This window comes from Cricetulus griseus, chromosome 4 (assembly GCF_003668045.3).
Source record: "Cricetulus griseus strain 17A/GY chromosome 4, alternate assembly CriGri-PICRH-1.0, whole genome shotgun sequence".
NCBI lineage: Eukaryota > Metazoa > Chordata > Mammalia > Rodentia > Cricetidae > Cricetulus > Cricetulus griseus.
In genome coordinates, this window is record NC_048597.1 from 87975408 (window position 1) to 87998766 (window position 23359).

The 23359-nt window shown below is 37.6% G+C and overlaps 1 pseudogene; it reads right to left on the bottom strand.

The window, feature by feature from the left end:
* Window positions 1–3674: 3674 nt before the first annotated feature.
* LOC107977824 overlaps window positions 3675–23359 on the bottom strand; it is a 28263-nt pseudogene continuing 8578 nt past the window's right edge.

Consider the following 23359-nt stretch of genomic DNA (forward strand, 5'->3'; position numbering starts at 1 on the left):
TGAAAAATGACAATATATGACACATACCAAACAAAAAGAATTACATATATATGAAAATTACAATACACAAGATAAGACAGGATCAAAAATTGATGTTCTCAGAGACTTGGACATCTTTAATGAAATGGAGATGAATTCTTAAAAAATAGATATTAATGTGTATGATTCACACCAGCAGCTGTTTCAATGGGAAGAATGCAGTCCCATTCATTAAAGTGAGGAATTGTGAACAGAAGAAAATTCAAACTACTGCTTAGGTGTTGAGGGTCCATATGAAGTTGAGTATTATACTTTCAAAGTTTGTGAAGAATTGTGCCGGCATTTTGGTCAGGATTGCATTGAATCTGTAGATTGCTTTTGGCAATATTGCCATTGTTGCTATCTTGATCCTACCTGTCCAAGAGCATGGGAAATCTTTCTATTTTCTGTATCTTCTTTAGTTTCTTTCTTTAATGACCCAAAGTTCCTGCCATACAGGTCTTTCACCTTTGTGGTTAGAGTTACCCCAAGATATTTTATGTTGTTTATGGTTGCTGTAAAGTGTGATGTTTCTCTGATTTTTCTCAGCCCTTTGGTTGTCTACTGATTTTTTTTAATTAATCTTGTATCCTGACAATTTGTTGAAGGTGTTCATCAGCTGTAAGGGTTCCCTGGCAGAATTACTGGGTTGCTTATGTAAACTACATCCCAATACAATAAAGGAACTTCAGGAGGCATCACCATCCCTGACTTCAAATTCTACTATAAAACTATAGTAATAGAAATCATGAAGGACTCTAAGGGATAAATAGACACCAGGAATGGGAAGTGGCATGAACTCCTGAGCTAATTGAGAGCATGAGGGTAGGGGAGTGGGTGCTGCCACAATAAGACCACAAGAAGAAGAGTAGAGGAGAGGAAATGGAGGAACAGAGCTATTGAGTAGGGGGAAGAATAGAGGAGAGAGTGCAGGATGAGAGATACCATTTCAGAGGGAGCCACTATAGGTCCAAGAAGAGATCTGGAACTAGGGAAATCTCCAGAGACCTACAAGGATGACACGATCTGACAGTCCAGGCAGTGGAGGAGAGGATAGCCTAGATGCCCTTCCCCTAGAATGACATTGATGACTACTCTCTATGCTACCCTAGAGCCCTCATCCAGTGGCTGATGGAAGCAGAGACAGACATCCACAGAAATACGCTGAGCTGAAATCTGGAACCCAGTTGAAGAGAGGGAGGAATGAAGATCGAAGGGGTCTGTACCAGGTTGGAGAAACCCACAGAAACAGTTGGCCTGAAAAAGAGAAAGCATATCGACCCCAGACGCTGTTGGGGAGACCAGTGCAGGATTGATCCAGCCCCCTGATCATGGATGCCAATGGGGAGGCCCCTGCACTCCGGGAAGCCTCCAGAGGTGGACTGGCATTTTTCTCTGGTGTGTGTGTGGGGGGGGGGACTTTGAGAGCCCATCCAATGTGAAGGGATGCGCTCTGTCTCTGGACACATGGGGAGGGACCTAGGCCCAGCACAGGAAGATTTGGTGGACTTTGAAGAGCCCCTGTTGGGGGCCCTACCCTGCCTGGGGAGTGGTGGGTGGATGGGGTGGGGGGTAGGTTGGAGGTGGGGGAGGAGGGATTGTGGTGAGGGGAGGGAGAGGGAGAGGGGACTTACATGTGAAACAAGCCTGTTCCCTAACTTGAATTAATAATAATAATAATAAATAATAATAAAAAACTATAGTAATGAAAACATCTTGATATTGGTACAAAAGCAGGCAGGTAGACCAATGGAATTGAATTGGAGACCCTAATATTAACCCACACACCAATGGACACCTCATCTTTGAATAAGAGGTAAAAGTATACTATGAAAAAAAGAAAACATCTTCAACAAATGGTGCTGGGATAACTGGATGTGGACATGTAGAAGACTGTATACACATCCATACATATTGCCATGCACAAAACTTAAGTCTGAATGATCAAAGACCTCAACAAAAATCCAGCCACACTGAACCTCTTAGAAGAGAAAGTAGGAGGTACCCTTGAATGAATTGGCACAGAAGACCACTTCCTTAAAATAACACCAGTAGTACAGACAATGAGATTGACAACTAATAAATGGGGCCTTATGAAATTGAAAAGATTCTGTAAGGCAAAAGACACAGTCATCAAGACTAAAGGGCAGTCCAAAGAATGGGAAAAGATCTTCAAGAACCCCACACTAGAGAGGGCTAATTTCCAAAATATACAAAGAACTCAAGAATCTAGTCACCAAACACAAAATAACTCAACTAAAATTTGGGGTACAAAACTAAACAGAGAATTCTCAAGAGAGGGATCTAAACTGGGTGAAAGACACTTAAGAAATTGCTCAACATCCTTATCCATCAGGGAAATGCAAGTCAAAACAACTCCATGATATCATCTTACACAAATTAGAATGGCTCAAATCAAAAACACCAATGATAGTCTATGCTGGACAGGATGTGGAGAAAGAGGAATGCTTCTCCATTGCAGGTGGAAGTGCAAACTTGTATAACCACTTTGGAAATCAGTACGGTGGTTTCTCCAGGAAATGGGAACCAGTCTACCTCAAGATCAAGAAATTCCACACTTAGGCATATACCCAAAGGACACACATTCATACAAGAAGGACTTATGTTCAACTGTGCTCATAGCAGCATTATCTGTTATATCCAGAACCTGGAAGCAACCTAGATGTCCCAAACTGAAGAATAAATACAGAAAATATGTACATTTGCACAATGGAGTACTACTCAGTGTGGAAAAATGGAATCTTGATACTCACAGGCCAATGGATGGAACTAGAAGAAACCAACCAAAGCAAGGAAACATAGTCACAGAAAGAGAAAAATGGTAGGTACTCATTCATATATGTATCATAGACATATAGAAAAGGATTACCAGCCTATAATCTCCACCTAAAGAGAAGCAAGGAAACAAGGAGAACCATAAGAGATACATACAGGTTCCCCCAGTGAAGGAGAAAGGGACAAGACCCAGTGAACCAATGTTGAGCATGAGTGGAGAGCAAGGGAGATATGAGAAAGGGGGAGAAGAGAAGGTGGGAGGAGAAAATGAGGGATCAGAAAGATTGAATGGGTAGAGGAATAGAGGAGATCAAGAAAAGAGGCACATCTGTAGAGGGGGCCACTACTGGTTTAAAGAAAAATCTGGCAATAGGGAATTGTACAGAAATCTACAAGGATGATCCCAAGCAGGACCCTAAGCAATAGTGGAGAGGCTACCTTAAATACACTTCCACTATAACGAGAATGATGTTTATCTTAAATGCCATACATGAATTGAGATCTGGATATATTCATGGAACATATGAAATGCAGCAGAGTCATTTGTATATATATGGAAATATTTGGTACTTCACCAGCAATGTTATGAAATGTTGAATAGGCAAAAACTAATACACAACTTTTTTCTTTTCTCTTTAATACTAACAAAGAAATAAAATGAATTCATGGGTATGAACATTCTAATATAGAGAACTATATTAATCATATTAAAGATAAGAGCATAAATATTGATTTCATCAGTATATGAAAGAAAAAATCTGCATCAAAAATATTATATCTGACTGTTAGAATGGAGCTGTCTTAAAGACTGCTATGTAATTAAGAAACACATGGGTTAAGCTGTAGGTTGGAATTTTCTCTTAGAATGTGTTTTTCTTGATGAAATGCAATGAGTTCTTATCTGATCTTAACAAAATAATGTAGCACTTGGGAGCAAAGATGCATCCCAGGAGGCCTGCACTAGAAGCCAAGATAGAGAAGACTTCCATGGCCACCATGATCTTGCCCTTAGTGCTATGGTAGACAGGAAGAAAGGTGACACAAACACTGAAGAACATCAACATGATAAATGTCAACAACTTTGCTTCATTGTCAGGGAGGTTCATGGAGAGGTAGGCCATACTGTAGCTTCCAAGTGCCAAGAAGCAGAGGTATCCTAGGACACAGTAGAAGGCGACAGTTGAGCCCTTGTTGCACACAATGATGATGTGTCCATGTTCAGAGTAAGCATCTGGTTCTACAAAGGGAGGAGAGGTGTTCAACCAAACTCCACAGAGCCCAAGCTGAATGAGGGTGCAGATGGGAATGATGAAGTTAGGGGCCTTGATATCATTAGCCACCTCACCCTTCTCCCTGGAACAGTGACCTTGAAGGCCAGAACTACAGTAATAGTCTTGGCCAAGACTGTGGAGAGAGCCACCGTGAACAGAATTGCAAATGAGCCCTGCTTCAGGATACAAGTGGCTGTGTTTGACGGCCAATGAAGAGCAAGGGACAGAGAAAACAGAAGGTCAGAGTGATGAGTAGAGTATAAGTGAGACCCCAATTGTTGGCCTTGACTATGGGAGTGTGGTGGTGCGTCACAAAGACACCAAAAACACAAACTGTGAGTATAGAGCATCCCAAGGCTATGAAGGAGAGCGCCATCCCCAAAGGATCGTCATAGGACAGGAATGTTACTTCTTTCTGGAGGCAGTGGTTCTGCTGTGCGTTTGCATAGTGACTTTCTGGACACTGCACACAATCAAGCCCCTTCCCAGCAGCAGCTTTCTGGCATGTCACCCACATCTATTCCCCTGATTTTTTTCAGACACAAGTAAATTAGTTCTCAACAGTAAATATTCATAAGTAGTCTCAAGTCAATAATCCCAAACTGAAAGAGACCATTGTCTATTTTGAGACATAATGTCAACAATTCTATCCTCTTCATTGTACTTAAATATGTTTTTAATCTCCCCCAATTTATACACTTATAAATTATTAACATAATTTGCATAAAACTAACTTGGTGAAACACCTAATGCAAGAATTGGCCATGTGAGTTCAGTACCAGGAAAATTTGTTTTTTACTTTCTTTCTTGTAATGCTGTTCTCAGCCATTGGTCTAAAATTTATCTATTTTCATGGAGTTTATTGGATTATCCAGAATGTTCATATTCAGAAGGTTCATGCAGAAATAAGAATTACTAGATTCCCCAATGCTTGAGAACTCCCTTCCATGAAGCTTAGTGTTTAGTCATTTTCATGGAGAAAAGATATTTACCAGATAGGTATAAAAGGTGGTGATATGCATTTTATGATTTATTAAAGCCAGTAGTGATCAAAATAGGAAAAGATCTATATTAGTTATTCAAGATACAAAGTGAGTATACACAAATAATTCCAGGACTTGGTTTAAGAGGTAGATGTATCTCTGTTAGTTCAAGACCATACTGACTACATGAAATTGATCAAGTCCTAGAGCACACAGATTTCACATGTGTGGTGTCTGCATCTGGGATCACATATTCAATCCCAATACTAGGGAGGTGGAGACAGGAGTGATATGTCTGGGTGGAGAAAGGAATAAAATGAGGAGGAGCCAGGAATTTAGAGATTTTGCCTCTGAGAATTCCTGGAGACAAGATTGCAGTTTCAGCTGGGTAGAGTGAAGATCTTACTGGCTTGACTGCTTCCTTTTCTGATTTCAGCTTGTAGCTTGAACCTTCATATGAGTCTGAGTCTTTTATTTTTATTGTAACACAGCTTTTTTGACACAGGTTATCTCTGTAATACTGACTGTTCTGGAACTCAGTCTGTACACCAGGCTGACCACAAACTCTTTCCTAGATGTTCTGCATCTGCCTCAAGAATGATGTGATTAAGGTACATATCCCCACTGCCTGATAATGAAAAATAATTATGCTTGTCTTAGTCTGTGATAAACTAATTTTTAAAATAAATTCTCAGTGATAATTTGTGGGTTTCATCTAAAATTAACATAAATATCCATCATTTATTACAGGTCTTCTTTAGTTTAAAATATTCAGTATTTGTCAACCTAATTTTTAATTTTGATATTTTCTTTGGAATCTTATCAAGTTACTGTATTCATAATTCAGCTGGTGCCAAGATTACCTTTTTAAGTCATGTATTTATTGCAGGAAAGAAAAGATAACTACACACACACACACACACACACACACACACACACACACACACATACAATTTATGTGCATGATTTCCCAAAATGAAAATAATGCCCTTCTTGCTCAGTGAACTTATACCCTAATTGAATAGATCAACAGAAATTTTGATGGAATTTAAATTTCCCCAGGAGAGTGGGGGGTGTCACTCTGTTGGAAGTTGTTAAACCTGCCCTGAGTTGGTGCACCACTCCATGGTCTAGTGTCCCAGGTTAATGAAAAGAAACCAAGCAGGTGGTGCACAAGTTATGCATCTCACTTCCTTCTTCCTGAATACAGTACCATAATGAGTAGCAGCTCATGATCCTACAGCTGAGAGATCTGTACTCTCAAAGTGAGAGACAATTTGTCAAGTTTTTGAGTGGTCAACAAGAAAAGTAACTACCTGATGAACATATATATATAGAAATATATATATATATATATATATATATATATATATATATATATATATATTTCGATAAATCAATAGTTGTTTAATTTTCAGTAGGTACTTATACTGCTATTGTTGGAAGAGACATGTGAGGCCTATTTCATCATAATGATGGACACATACTTTGTAATAGATATAACATGTTACAATATTGGTATTAAAAGATGATAAACGTGGCACTTAGTTTTATATTTACTTAAATTTATATCATCTGATGATAGCACTGGACTTCATTGTAATGTTAGTAAAGTTCTGTTGGACTATACTGACAGGCCTGCTTCAACATTCACTAATAGATAAACATCTCAAGGTGTCAACAATACCTGAGGAGGTGCTGTTTCTACCTGTGACCACTCACAGCATCTGAGGTCTCTAGTAGGCTTCTTACAATGATGGTTAGGTTGTGCTCTGGCTGCAAAATCTGTCACTGCATGAAAGCCAGGATTGATTCATCTTATCTGGCTGGCTAGGTGACTGGCCCCTTACATTCTCAGCACCTCATATGCATCCTTCCCAAAGGTGTACCCTTGGTCAAAGAGGAGGATCTTCCCCAAGTGGAGGAGGACCAGTCTTTGCTCAAAAGTATCCATGTAGCTGTACCCCCATGCTAGAAGCTCCAAACAAGATCTTAAAGGTGTTTTCATTGTGTGCCTTCTCAAAACCCTCAATTTAAAGTTTTATTGTGTGCCTTCACACAACCTTCAATCTTCAGTTTCCCATCTATTTACTTTCTACAGGATTCTAATGGAGCATGGATTCATCATAGCCATAACACAACGTCTTATGTAGCACCAGCTTATGAAACATGTCAAATACTTCATAGGGATTTAAATATGTAATTTTCAGAGATAAATGCAGGTCATTCTACATGATTTGAAGTTTAAGATTCTCTGTTTTGAACAATTTATAATATATGTTTTAGCTTCTTTCTGAAATTTTGAAGTATATTCTATAATTGTAACCATTCATGGTTTGATGTTGACATCTCACGGTTTCTCCAATGTTTATGGGTAACTTGTGCATGAACTTACCATGCCACTAATGTACACAAAGCATCTCTATGCACAATAAACTTTGATGTTGTGTTTGCCCATTATTAATATATGCATTTTGAAAGTAGGTACTTAATAGGAACCCCAAAGTTAGAAATTCTGTATTAGGGGACTTGAGAGATAGCTCAGGTGTTAAGGTCACTGTTTGCACTTCCGGAGGCCCTGAGTTCAATTCCCACATGTTGGCTCACAACCATCTATGTACAGAACACTGTATACATATTAAATAAAAAAAACTTTAAAAAATATTTTAAAAAAGAAAATCTGGCTGGGCGTTGATGGCGCATGCCTTTAATCCCAGCACTCGGGAGGCAGAGGCAGGTGGATCTCTGTGAGTTCAAGGCCAGCCTGGTATCCAGAGCCAGAGCCAGGATAGGCTCCAAAGCTACACAGAGAAACCCTGTCTCGCAAAACCAAAAAGAAAGAAAGAAAGAAAGAAAGAAAGAAAGAAAGAAAGAAAGAAAATCTGTATCATTGTTAAATAACTTTTAAATCTCTGAGTGTTTGGGGAAGTGTATTGACATAAAATATTCAAATTAATAAATGGAGAATGTCATTAGGCCAAAATCTTAATGATGGGTATTCCTTCTTGGGGTTCTCTCCTTATTCAACATTTTTTCTGTGTTTGCCCCTCTGATTCAATTTCAATTATGTCATGCCTATTTTCAGGTCCTTGGATGTATTTTTTTTTTTGGTTTTTCAAGACAGGGTTTTTCTGTGTAGCTTTGGAGCCTATCCTGGCACCCACTCTAGAGACCAGACTGGCCTCGAACTCAGAGAGACCTTGGATGTATTTTTACACAGGATTCCTCCATTGTGCCTAAATTGCTATGAAAAACTGATCATTGAACTTCAGTTCTAAGTTTCTCTAAAAATAGCAGTGTTCAACACTGCCAAGATTAATCTCAACACTAGCATTAATGGATGTGATGATGCATTCTCAACTAGTTTTTACAATTTCTTGCCTCTGCTCCTCCTTCACAGAAGGTTTCTATCTTCTTGGACATCCCAGAACACTGTGGAGAGGTGGGAAATATCCCAGTTATACTGACAATTACCTGTCTCATTGGATATTTTATTGTCTGGACATTGAGTACAATCATAGCAACAGAGAGCCTTGCCTTCCTGAGGTGATTTTCTGAATACAGGAACACAGTTCTCACTACACACAGAGCGAGGAAGCTGAGAAATAAATACAAGAGGAAAAATACTTAGGAGGGTACAATGATAAAATAATAGATCATTTTCCAATATTGGATGATGAGATGACATTAATTTTTATATTAATAACTCTAGATGAATCTACAAATGCTTCTAGTTCAAAATGGTATGCCCTATATTGTTCAATGTGTTAAAACAATGATCCAATGATAACATTCTCAGAAGAGATGAGAGAGTGTAAGATCAAGGCAAAATAATAGTAGGGCTTATCATTGAATACATGTCTGTAAGGGTAACTAGAATGTCATTATGTTCCTACTCTGTGTTTTCTAATAGATGGAGGAAACAAACTTTTATTATCATTATATTTAATATATTTTGGGTATAAAATTGAAAGAATTCATCCAGAATTACAATGCAAACAAATCTTGGAGTATTTATGTTAGGAGGTGTTCAATATTAAGGTAATTGAAGAGGCATGAAATACTCTAAAAGTAGCTAGCCATATTTCATTGAGCTGTTTTCTGGAAGGAATGAAACCAAGAAATGAATTTGAAGACCATTACTCACCCCTATATACATCCATAAAAAGAAGCAATAGGAATAACTTTCTCAGGCTACTACAGCCATGACTGCTTGAATCTTGATGGAATACAACTACCACATGAGACCCTATTAAGTCTATATCTTGGGTTGCTTTACTTTGGTGTATATTTTTGAGTATTTGATCTACTGAATTTTTCTGCAGCAAGACATTCAATTAACACATTGAAATGTGTCCTTTTTAATACTATGCTTTTGGTATTGCTGGAAATCAAAAGGGGATATTACCATACTGTGACATTTACTATTTTCCAATCAAATTAAACCTAAAGTCAGTGTTGACTAAGCAGAATGATGAAATTTATACAAATAGAAAATCAATTTATCACTTGAAATATTTGCCAATGCAGAAACATATGGATCCCATTGCCCACAATAATGCTATAAAGAATTTACTCATGTCAACAACTGTTTTGTGTATATTCATGGGTCTCATGTAATGAACCAGAAATCATTACATAAGGAAACAAATGTTATTCATACAGTGATGAGTGCTATGATATATGAATCAGCTCACCTCTGTAAATCCTGTCACCCACTGTATCAAATGATCAGACAAAAACAGTTGCTGGCCCTGGGGAGCTTTTGGAGAAAATGATACAACTTTAATCTTTTGCTTGTGAAATTTTGGAAAATTCCGAAAATTGATAATATCATACTCTTCATTTAAATTCATTGGTGAATCCAAACTAGATGGTGTCCAGCTCCATTTTTGAAATGGATTTTATTGAGAAAATGGTGAAGCTAAAAGAGTTATATAGTCATATTATGAATTTAGTCCCAGAAAATATTCAACAGAAAGTAGAACACACTCTCATAATAATTTTAATACTTGACATGAAATGCAAGTTACAAGAAGTTATATGATTTTAATGATGAAAGCTCTCCAATTAGCACAATGGTGTTGCTAGACTGTCACTGAGTATCACAAGAGCACTGCCACACGACCCATAAAGAAAATAAAAAATGGAATACCCAAGATTACTGATTGAAGAAAATATTCAAAATTTGTAAATGCTAGACACATCAAAATAATTAGGAAAAATACCCAATTTTCAACTTGTAAATTTTTATGTATATTTCTAAACTATAATAAATTGTCACTTTGGCAACATAGCCATATCTTCAGTGATTAAACATTAAAAGTCTAATAGCATGTGTTTTTATTTAGGATCTACATCTCCTATTTCTATCCTGAAATGTATGTAGAGGTAATGGTATACCAAATTTAGCACATTTTCACAAGAAGATTCTGTGGTTATTTGTAATAGAAAGTGGGTTGTAGCTGGTGGCTTTATGTGTCCCACTCGGTCTTGTACGAGCTTTTAAAATAATCACCCAGAGGCCTAATATTCATTATAGTGGTTTGAACAATGGCTCAGGCTCATTTCTTATTAGTACATTAAAATTAATCAATTGCTAGTATTTTCTACTTTACTATGAGCTCGTGGCTACAACTTGCTTCTCTGGCTGCTGCTGGTGTCTCCCTGACTATACACTTTTCTTTCCTGTATCTCTGCTTGGATTACCTGACAGGCTACATTCTGAAATGCCATTGGACAAAGCAGGTGTTTTCATCAACCAATAAAAACCACACATATTCTCAGCGTACATGAGGACATCACACATCAGTTGGTATTGACAAACCCACATTTCATTCTTCTTATTGCCACACATTCATCATGGAAAATGACACATGTGTCTGTAATAATATTTAGACAAGAAAATACACACAGGCTTCCTTTGGGTAAAATCTGCCAAAAAGTACAATGGTGTATCAAGGGCTTTTGTAATCAATTTAGTATGTCACAATGCTGTTGTTAAAATACACAGGAAATGAAATTATCTCCCAAGGGTGGACATTCAACTTCCCATTTCTATGAGGTTGAGTTTCTACTTGTTTGACAATCATTTCATGAAGACTGTGAGCCACAGCATATACAGAATTATATATATTATAACTCTCTTCAGTCATGTCCATTTCCCATTGATTTGAAGGCAACAATTCCAAAGAAGCATTGGGTAGACAGTTACCTGATATTTTACAATCAGAGAAAAAGAGCAATTGAAGAATTTATTCCAAAACAAAGAAAGATAATGGTCTTCTGGATATTTGGAAGGGCTATATATCTGGACAAACTTTTTAAAATCAGAAATCTCATCATGGTGGTGTTCATAAAATAGAGTCCCATGAAGTGAATCAAAAATGAGTGGGTCATTAACTTGAGATAAATCACATTGTGAATTCATGACCCAGACTTTACATGTATAAAACCCATATATTAAATATACCATTATGCAATGTAAAGATTCTTTGTCATCATAGATGATAACTACATTTACAGATATTGACATCATCAGCTCAAAATTTTCTTTGTTTTTACTGTCAAAATATATTAGGTTTTCTGACATCATTTTCACAAAAGCCACACAAACTCTATTCCTGTGCAACTCTTCTCTCAAGTCTGATAGAATCTGAATTCCTTTTTGGTTGTCTATGAGGATCAAGCCTACCCAGTACCAGCTGTAATGAATCATCAAGGAGACAATACCAAGTACCAGAGATGTGTCCTTTGGAGCTATCTTGTAGAGAGAAGAAAACTGGCCTCAGTCACTAAGTATAGTGTTAAATGACCCAAAACTAAACTGAAGGGAATTTAAAATCAGAAAGAAGATTTAAAACATTGATATAGCACACAATCTTAGACTCAGGGGAGCACTTGTGATTGATATTGTCTAAATACTCTTCACAGATTTTTAAAATCCTATCTCATTCTTGAAGCCTCTTATTGAGAATTCATGTCCTAAACACCAGCTGTAACCTCCAACCCTGTCTTCCCTATCTCATGCCAAGTAACTCTCAACCAATGCCTGCCTTGTGTTTGATAGAAAAGTGATGGGCTTCTCTCCTTTACATGAGAAAACACCTGAAATTACTGCAGCTTAATACAATTTGTTTGCTTGCTCACAGCCACATCCTTCACCTGTGGATATTTGTAGAGATTCAGCAATATACCAAGATGTGCAGATGTTTTCCATGATGGTCCTGTCAGTAAAGCAACAGTCTTATTTTCCCTTCTACATGTGTAATTAGGAATGTTTCTTCCCATTTCTGTGCCAATAAAAAGCTTCACTGAAAAAATCCCATTCACCTCTTTGGACATTATAGAGATCAAATCCTAGTGATGTGTTAGGTAAAAGATGAGGGTTCCTGTTGATCTCCTCTGTGGCAAATATAAAGGCCAAAGAACACTGGTAGTTCTTCATGTTGAACCTGTGGAAATGTATTGACAGTATTCCTTAAGAGGACCCATACTAAGGACTAGGTAAGCATGAGCCTGTTTCTTGCCTGCCTTCCTTTGTCCTGCTCATAGACACCTAGGCCTGGAGACTATTTATGGCAGATCCTATACTGGAGGGATCCAGCCCACCCAGAGACTGCCAGATAAGTGCTTTAAGTAGACCTATAAACCCTAATGAATTAGAAGCAGTCATCAAAAAGTCTCCCAACCAAAAAAGCCCAGAACCAGATGGCTTCAGTGAAGAATTATACCAGAAATTCAAAGAACAGCTAACACAAATTCTCCTTAAAGTGTTCCCTACAATAGAAGCAATTGCCGAAGTTATGAGGGTTCAATAACCTTGGTACAAATGGAACACATAGACACAACTATAAAAGAGAACTTCAGACCAATATTCCTCATGAACATTGATGAAAAATACTCAATAAAATACTTGCTAATCAAAACCAAGAACACATCAGGGAAATAAATCATCAACCATGATCAAGTAGGATTGATCCCAGGGGTGCAATGATGGTTCAACATATGAAAATCCATCAATGTAAACTACCATACAAACAGACTGAAAAAGAAAACCCACATGATCATCTCACTAGATTCTGAAAAGCCTTTGACAAAATCCAAAACCCATTCATGATAAAGGTCCTGGAGGGATCAGGGATAACAGGAACATACCTAAACATAATAAAAGCAATATACAGCAGGTAAACATCAAACGAAATAGAGAGAAACTCAACCAGAATCCTCTAAATGAGGGACGAGACAAGGCTGTGTACTCTCTCCATACCTCTTCAATATTGTCTTGAATTTCTAGCAGGAGCAATAAGACAACAAAAGGAGGTAGATGGGATACAATTTGGAAAAGAAGTCAAACTTTCACTATTTGCAGATGATATGATAGTCTACATAAGTGACCCAAAATCTCTACCAGGGAACTCCTACATCTGATAAATACCTTCAGCAAAGTGGCAGGATAGAAGATTAACTAAAAAAAAATCAGGAGCCCTACTATATACAGAAGGGAAATGCTCTGAGAAAGAAATCAATGAAACGTCACACTTTACCACTGCCATAAACAACATAAAAATACATTAGGGTAACACTAACCAAAAAGTGAAAGACCTGTATTAAAAGAATTTTGAGTCATTAAAGAGAGAAATTAAAGAAGATAGCAGAAAATGGAAGGATCGCCTATGTTTTTGAATAGGCAGGATCCACATAGTAAAAATGGCAGTCTTTCCCGATGCAATCTACAGATTCAATGCAATCCCCATCAAAATCCTAGCAAAATATTTCACAGACTTTGGAAGAACAGTTCTCAACTTTATGTGGAACACCAAAACAACCAGGATAGCCAAAAAACCTATACAATAAACAAACTTCCTGAGGAATCACAATCCTTGATTTCAAGTTCTATTATAGAGCTATAGTTTGAAAACTGTTTGGTATTGGCACAAAATAGACAGTAGATCACGAGAATAGAATTGAAAAGCTGATATTAACCTGCATACTCATGGACACCTGATTTTTGACAACGAATCTAAAATTATACAATGGAAAAAAGAAAGCATTTTCAACAAATGGTGCTGGCATAACTGGATGCATGCATGTAGAAGGCTGCAGATAGATCCATATAGATAGCCATGCAGAAAACTTAATTCCAAATGGATCTAAGACCTCAACATAAATCCAGTCACACTGAAGCTCTTAGAAGAGAAAGTAGGTGGTACCCTCAAATTTATTGGTACAGGAGACAGATTCCTGACCATAATACCAGTATCAAAGACACTGAGATCCATAATTAATAATTGGGATTGCCTGAAACTGAGAAGCCACAGTAAGGAAAAGGACACAGTCAACAAGACAAAACGGCAGCCCACAGAATGGGAAAAGATATTCACCAACCCAATATTTGACAGAAGGCTGATTACCAAAATATACAATGTACTGTAGAAGCTAGTCACAAAACACCAAATAATCCAATTAAAATGTGGGGTACAGAATTAAATACAGAATCACCAATGGAGGAATCTAAATGGCTGAAAGACATTCCAACCTCCTTAGCCATCAGGGAAATGTAAATGAAAACAACCCTGAGACACCATCTTATTCCTGTCAGAATGGCTAAAATCACAAACACCAAGAGAGTTTATGCTGGAGAGGATGTGAAGAAAGGAGATCACTCCTCCACTGCCGGTGGGAGTGCCAAAAAGTACAGCCACTTTGGAAATCAGTATGGTGGTTCCTGAGGAAAAAAGGAATCAATCTACCACAACGTCCAGCAATTCCACTCTTGGGCATATACCCAAAAGATGCATATTCACACAACTAAGACATCTGTTCAACCATGTTCATAGCAGCATTATTTGTAACAGCCAGAAATGGAAAGCAACCTACATGCCCCCCAACTGAAGAATAGATGGAGAAAATGTAGTATTTTACACAATGAAGTACTACTCAGAAGGGAAGAAAACAATAGAAACATGAAACTCGAAGGCAAATGGATGGATCTAGAAGAAACCATCCTGAGGGAAGCAACCCAGTTGTGAGAGGACAAAAATTGTATGTCCTCATTCAAGTATGGATTTTAGACCTAGTGCATTGAAGTAGCAGTCTAGAATTTTCACCTCCAGAGAAGCTAGGAAACAAGGAAGACCCTAAAACAGACATACATCATCCCTGGGAGAAGGGGAAAGGTACAAGACCTCCTAAGCTGAAGTGGAGCATGGGGGAGGGGAGAGGTAGTTTGAAGAAAGAGAAGGGTAGAAGAGGAGGGGAGAGGAATACAGGAGGGAACAGGAAGATCTTGTCAGGGGAAGAATAGAGGAGAGCAAAAAAATAGATACCATCATAGAGGGAGCCATTATAGGTGTAAAGAGAACTCTGGCACTAGGGAAATGTCGATAGACCTACAAGTTTGACTCTAACTAAGAATCTAAACAACAGTCAAGAGGCTACCTTAAATGCCCTTCTCTGATAATGAGATTGATGACTACCTTATATGCCATCCTAGTGCCTTCATCCAGTAGCTTATGGAAGGAGAAGCAGACACTCACAGCTAAACACTGAGCTGAAATCTGGAATCCATTTACAGAGAGGGAGGAGTGATGAGCAAAAGGGTCAAGACCAGGCTGGAGAAACCCACAGAAACAGCTGACCTGGACAAGGGGTTGCTCATGGACCCCAGACAGATATCTGGGAAACCAGCATAGGACTGTTCAGAACTTCTGAAAGAGGAGGTCAGTTTGGAGTTCTCGACAATCTATGGGGCCACTGGTATCGGATCAATATTTACCCCTAGTACACAAATGAACTTTGGGAGCCCTATCCGCATAGAGGGATACTCTCTAACCTAGACACACTGGGGAGGGTCTAGGGCATGCTCCAAATGATATGACAGACTTTGAAGATCCCCTGTGGAAGGCCCCACCCTCCCTGGGGAGCAGAAAGGGTTTAGGATGGGGGACGGTGGAGGGCAGGGGAGGAGAGATAGGAGTGGAACTGGGATTGACATGTGAAATGAACTTATTTCTAATTTAAATAAAAAGAGGACCCATACCATAGAACCTATAAGTTTGATGCAACCTCTTTTATAATTTTAATGTCACATTTATGTAAAGAAATAATTTTATGTTATCCCAGTAATGGTTATAATTTGAATGTCCATGGTATAGAGCAAGTGATTATTTCATTGTGAAACAGCCTTGGATGGATATACAAGTCATAGGAAGAAGAGAGGAGTTGAATTGAATGCACTGGAGATATTTTTGAATAAGCAGACCCACATAGCAAACACACTGTAGTAATATATTATTTATAAATTTTGAAAGCCTGACTGAGGACTCAGAAAAGGCAAAGTCAATCACAAGCCATATAAGCCAAGCACACACCCTTAATCCCAGCAGCCAGAAGCTAGGAGGTGGTATACACCTTTAATCCTAGGATCAGAATTAAGTGATATATGGATCTCTGTAATTCCAAGGACACCCAGACCTACACAACTGTGAATCAGTATAAAAGCAAATTATCATTCAAACCTTTAATCACAACATTAGGAAGTTTATACAGACAGAAGCAATGTCTCAGAGAGGCATTGAATCTCCAGCCACACTGAGAAGAGATTACTGTCTGAGGCTTGGTGTGAGTTCCTGGAGATAGCGCCAACCCATTCACCATGAGGAAGATGTAAGAAGTTAGGGTCCAGCTGTTTTGATTTTCTAATATTCAGCTTGAAGCTTGAACCTCAATATTTGTCTCTGGGTCTTTTATTTATTTGTGATACAACACACTAGTTTTTTGACACTCTTTGGAAGTAATCAGCCAGTGGAATCTTCCATGTGTTGAATCAATTTTGGTTTTCAAACATGTTTTCTATTCCTTATGGTTATAAGTTACATTTAAGAGATGATTACTTCTACACCAGGAGATTTTTCTCTTATTGTGCATTGTCCTTTCTTTCCTGTAGCAACAGGTGGTAGCCTATATTAAGAACCACAGCCAAACTTTAGGCTAATGTGAGGGAACCTGCCAGCAGAGGGAGAGGAAAGATTATAGGAGCCAGAGGGTGGCTGAGGGCCCCAAGAGAACATGGCTGAAGAATCAAATAATCGGGGCTCATAGGGCTGGAAGAAATTGAAAGATGAATCATGGGTTTGTGCTAGGCTGTCCACCTATATGCTATGCTTGTTATCTTAAAGGATTTTGGAACCAAACATTGGGAGGAGGGTGTCTCTGATTCATTTGCCAGTTTCTGTGGTATTTATTCTCCTACTGGGTTGCCTTGTCCAGTATTTATATGAGGCTTTAGCCCTAAACATATTGTGTCATGTTATGTCATGATATCAACTGGGTGGCCTGCTCTTTTCTGAAAGGAACAGAACAGCAGTGGTTATGGGGATAAATGAAGTGGTGTGGACTAGGAAGGGTAAAGGGAGAGGAATCTGCTGTCTCAATGTCTTCTTTGACAGAAAGATAAAATTATTTTTTCAGAAATGATAGTCTATATGTTTTATTTTTAAATCTGATATATGTATATAAATGTATTTATAGACACAAATAATTATTTAATGATATTTCTAGCCACTATAGACTCATTAATAACAAAAGGTATATGAATGAGAGTTGAATGACTGAAACAGAGGCTTCTGACCTTTCTTTTGAGAAAAGCAACAGCCAATCATACTTTCAACTATGGGTGGACTAAGCAACTACAAACTGACTATTTAAGTGTTAATATGTCTTTAAAAAGAGAGGAAATGACTAGTCAGTGTTTTTTAAAGGTGGGAAAGGATATCTATAATGTGATGCAAAATTATATATATACTGAGTGAAGAATTTTCAGTGTGACTGATAATCGGTCACCAACTCTCTCATCAGAAACACCTTACCATTCTCTGTATGAAAGCTGAATAAGTTCATTGGTTCCCTAGTATGAACAGGTATGAATTTGAAACATGGTGTCATTCAGAACTTCGAAAAAGGAGAAACACCTGCATTAATATTCTCTAGATTGTTTGCAAATGTATGTGTTAAACTCATTGTGTCTCGTTGTATTTAGAAAGATTAAAAGTTAAAATGATATAAAGTTTGAAATTGTTTTTTTTATTTTTATTTTGAAAACAATATGAATTTACATACCAATCCCAGTACCTTATCCCTCCTTCCCTCCAACTTCTCCCCAAATCACCGCATCCCAATCCCCATTCACTCCTTAGAGAGGGTGAGGCCTCCCATGGGAAATCATCAAAGTCTGTCACATCATGTAGCACATTACCAAGGCCCTACCACTTGGATCTAAGCTGAGCAAGTTGTCCCTCCATAGGGAATGGGCTCCAAAATGCCAGTTCATGCACTAGGGATATATACTAGTTCCACTTCTAGTGGCCCATAGACTGACAAAGTCCCCCAAATGACACCCATGTTCAGGGAACCCAGTTAGGTCTTATGCATGTTCTCCAACTATCAGTCAGGAATCAGTGAGCTCCCTCTTCCTCAGGTCAGCTGTTTCTGTGGTTTCCCCAACATGGTCTTGACCCCTTTGCTGATAGTATCATTCCTCCCTATTTACAACTGGATTCCAGGAGTTTAGATGAGTGCTTACTTGTACAATCTGCTAATCTATGCAACAGTGGAGAGGCTACCCTAAATGCCCTCCCCCTATAATGAAATTGATGACTACCTTGTTTGCCATCATTGAGCCTTCATCCAGTAACTGATTGACATTGTTTTTTAAAAGAAGAATTATATATAAAGATATTGATATATGGATGTTCTCAAAATGGAGCAAAATATACTACAAAGCATTTGTAAATTGTGAGCTTGTAAGTGGGTTAAGGTACACAGAGTTTTAGATTTAAAGATAAAACATATGGTATTAAAATCTCTGTGGAATAAGATTAACAATTATGAAAAACTGGCTGTAATTTAGATTTAATTCTTTTCTGTACCCAGTCTATAATTAGGAGAGTCAAAACACTGATACTTAACCTCTGGGTATTCAAGGAAATCACAGACAGCAAAAGAAAGTTCTTGGCTTATGCTCAATAAGAAGGACAGTGACACAAGAAGGCTTGAAGAATCAGAGATCCTTAGAGGCCCAAGAGAATACCTAGCTTGAGCTACCAATAGCTCTCAACAGAACAGAAACAGAATTAAATAGTACTAAATGTGTAGTCTTATGCATGAACCAGTAAAAAATGATCTTTAAAACATTGATTATGCTTTTTAGTTATGATTGCAGTCCTCAAAAATTATGCTTGATCATATGAAATGTTATTTATTTCTCAATCCTTGATTCTCTTTGTGAAAAAATAGATAGAGCTCAATATATACATAGAAGGAAATACTTTGGCTTTCTTCAGCACTGCAGTGTCTATCAATGGCTGAGAAAACAGATAATCTTCCTAAATACTCAGGTCAAACCTAAAAGTAGTTTTTGCCAACTATGGAACATCACCTCTTTCTCAAAGATTTTGTCCCACAGTTAGATTGTGTTCTTCAGTACACTAACTATTCATGCTCCCTGATTTGAAGGGACTACAAGGAATTCTGTCAGCCAAGTCATTGATTTTGGGAATTATTCAAGAATCTCACATTAAGAATCTTAGTCTCAACTGGCTTCTCTTACAATGCCCTGGGTAACATTTTTCATGCAGGAGTCTGATCTAACAAACAACTGTTTCAACTTAAAATCTTTTTGAAGGACTGGAACATGGTCTAGTCCAGGATAAATTCACATTTCATCTTATTAAACAAAACTGGTGTTACTAATTATGCTAAACATATTTGCTCAAATTTTATCTCTGATTGTTTCCCACAACATTATAATACAAGAAAGAGAGAGAAGCTGATTCTGAGCATATACTGGTAATCTCAAAATATCTCAACTGTTTCCACCAAACTGCTATCCTTACAACAGTGAGAAAAATTCTCAGTCTCCTCATACTCATGGAAAACACTGCAGTGAGATTTTTTTATGGTTTTCTTTCCTATTCTCATCCTATGACAAGGGGTAATTGTACCAATTCTGTACTTAACTCTACTCTCAATAGGAATTATACTATTCCTGACAGTCTGAGTTTGTGTGTTGCAGATATGACCACTCACATGATACACTCCTAGCATAAATTCTGTCATCAACATCTGTATTATGACCAGAATCTGTTCATCTGTTTGGTTTTATTTTAGCTATTTTGAAGGACTCTTCTCTGAGGAACCCTGGCTTATGCCCTTTCCACAACATCCATTTCTTCAGCTCAATAAGTTAAGAAAGGCCTGTATAAACACTTAAATTTTATTCAGTTGAACTTTCATATGGGTACTAATGGATCAGCCCACTCATCCTTCCTCTATCTACAGAATGATCAATACCATACACACGGAAGAGAAAAATTTAAGAAGTATAAATTCCTGGAAAGGCTAATCACAGGAAGACAAGACCCATAGCCATACAAATAATTCTTAAAGTTGATCATTTAAAATTTAAATTGGTTTAGGAAGATAGTGCAGGTATTTGTGTGGCCCTGCCACCCAGAGGACCTGAATTTCATATGAATACCCTGGAAAAACATGCTGTGATGATGTAAACAAAAATGTGAGGAAAACAAACTGAAGAGAAAAAATTAACTCACTCCTTGCATGTAATCACATGGGCATGCAACTATAATTGGATTTGTGTGGGCACATGGACAATGTTCATTTCAGTCTAAGTTGTCAAAACTAACTAAGTTTTTGTCAAATTTTCTACTTGATCATCTCGATCATTTTTAATGCCCCATTGTCATTCAGCTTGTTGCTTAGTACTTTAATCAAGTTTCAACAATTACCAAATGATATCACAGTGGCCTAAATTCATCTTCACTCCTAATTTTCTTTCAGCTGGAAAGACAATTGTCACCACGTTGAATTTGCTTCTGCATTTCCATTTTACAGGGTTGTGTTCTAAACTGAATGCAAGCCATCTTTCTCCATTTCAGATCTTAATGTGTGGATCCTACAGATAGAGAATCTCTACATGAAATAAATTATGTCTTACATTCTTCACAAAAAGAATGCCTGACATGGGCATTTCTTTCCAGCATAGTCCACTCAATTCTACTAAATGTCTGCCAATGTCTTCTAATGCTATAGGTATCAAACAAACTAAAAACTGCCCTCACTGACCACCATGGAACCAATGTGTCTTCCTTAATACATCTCTATCTGTATGCAAATACTTAGAAAGGGGAATCAAATATCACAAACAAGCCATATTGACAGAATTTACAAGATTTCAAATAAAAACTAAAGAGTAATGTTGTGAGTCATCTGAAAGAATTATAAGGAGTCCAGATTCCAAAATCTAATATTACTCCTCCCCAATCTGAAGCAGACAGCACACACAATTCCAAGCTCTGTAAATTGCATAAGGAACACTGGAGCCAAGACAACCACTACACTGTGGAAATTACCCAAAGTGATTGGTCAACTTTGAATTCAACATTCCTTCTGCATTGAAAACTATTAAATATTGCAACCCTCACCAGCTAAAGACAAGGTAGAGAAAGATAGAGAGAATCAGGTTATCAAACCTTAAATAACATTAATAAAAAGCAAACTCCTTTTCTATTCTTGGTAGAAGAAAATAAATGAACAGAAAAACTACCTGAAAAAGAGTTAGGTGACAACAGGTGTAGGAAGTCTTCAAGCGAAATAAAAGCTACTTCCAAACTTCTTTGAAGACAATGAAAATGAGTTCTGAAAATGAATGATTTTTTAAAAACACTTACCTCACATTATATTTTCCTTTAGCATCATAATCAGCTGTTTTGTTTTCCAGAAAATAATTAAAAAGAGATACAAATGCAGCAATCACCACATTTCCATCACTATATTGATTCCATTGTGTATTCAAAGAGCAATCAGAAAAATCCAAGGTGCACATAACAACATGAGTCTGCAGGATCCAGAAGATAAAAATCCAAGAGAACATTATAAAATAGAAGTGTCTACCTCAGTACAAGTGAGAACATGGAGACATGGATCTGAAGGTGGCCATGAGCTGTATACACAGCTCCTATGTTTCTGGCATAAGCTTTTGTAATGTTGTTGGAGAGTGAAATCATCACATTAATCAAGTATATTTTTGGAAGACATCTCTACTCTATAGAGAGTTTGGAAACTTTCATCCCTCATAGCTCCCACATGAGACCCTGCATTAAAGAAGAAAACAACCTTCAAAACACATTTGTAGCTCTTCTTTTTTTTTCAGGCCTCATGATTACTTCTCCCAGGACAGTTATCATACCACAGGAATACCTCCTCTTGAGTACCCTCGGACATGTAATAGCTACATGCAAATGTGACTTGGGATGATGACAAAGTCTTCCAATACATGCCACAGGAGGTGAGAAAGGAAATATTTAGAAAATGCTAGGCCAGAAATAGCATATTGAAAGTCAGTAGGACACTCTGCTCTCTAAAAATGAATATTGTCTATACCAATAAAACTAGCCAATGGCCTGGGGAAGTCTTTAAATCCTTTATGTATGAATCAGTCATTTATGCAAACCCATATTCCAATGTCTTTCTACATTGGAATACGTTGTTTCATTCCTGGGAAAACATTAGTCAGAATTCATCACATCTAAACCAATGAGTTAATATCAGTACTTAGATTAGGTTTTCCGTTTACATTCTGAACTCTGACCTATTGTGTTATTGTGTCTTCTTTTGAATGGTGAATAATTCATTCAATATAAAATGCTGATCATTCCCTGCCACAGTCCAGTTCCAGAGGAGGATAGGTTCTGTGGATGTGCAAGAGCAGTGACAGAGGAATCAGACATGTGACTTTTCTGAATTTTGTTTTACAAGTAATGGACAGAGAGCAAGTATATCTTGGTATGACTTTTCCTACTCTGACAACCTGTACCTATCACAGAGCAGGATGTCAGGAGCAAGCACCAGAAGTGAACATGTCCCAGAAGATGGTAGACTGAAGCAGACCATGTTGGTCTACAGAATCTTGCAGCATGACTGACTAGCTTCCAGAATGTTCATTTATTTATACAGCATTCATTAAGTACTGCTAGATTTGTGTTGTTTCAAAACATTTCTCTTGTGGTACATGTGTTTCACATTTTCTCTTACTCATCTGGGTTCATAAGTTTAAGCATCATCAGTGAATCATAACATAACAGAGTTATCTTTAACATACATTTTCCATTATGTTTTGACAAAATTGACAGTTATGTTTTGGATACATTTTAATTTGTCAATGCCATAACCCATTATTTTAAGAATTTAAAAGCATATGGAGGCCTGTTCTTT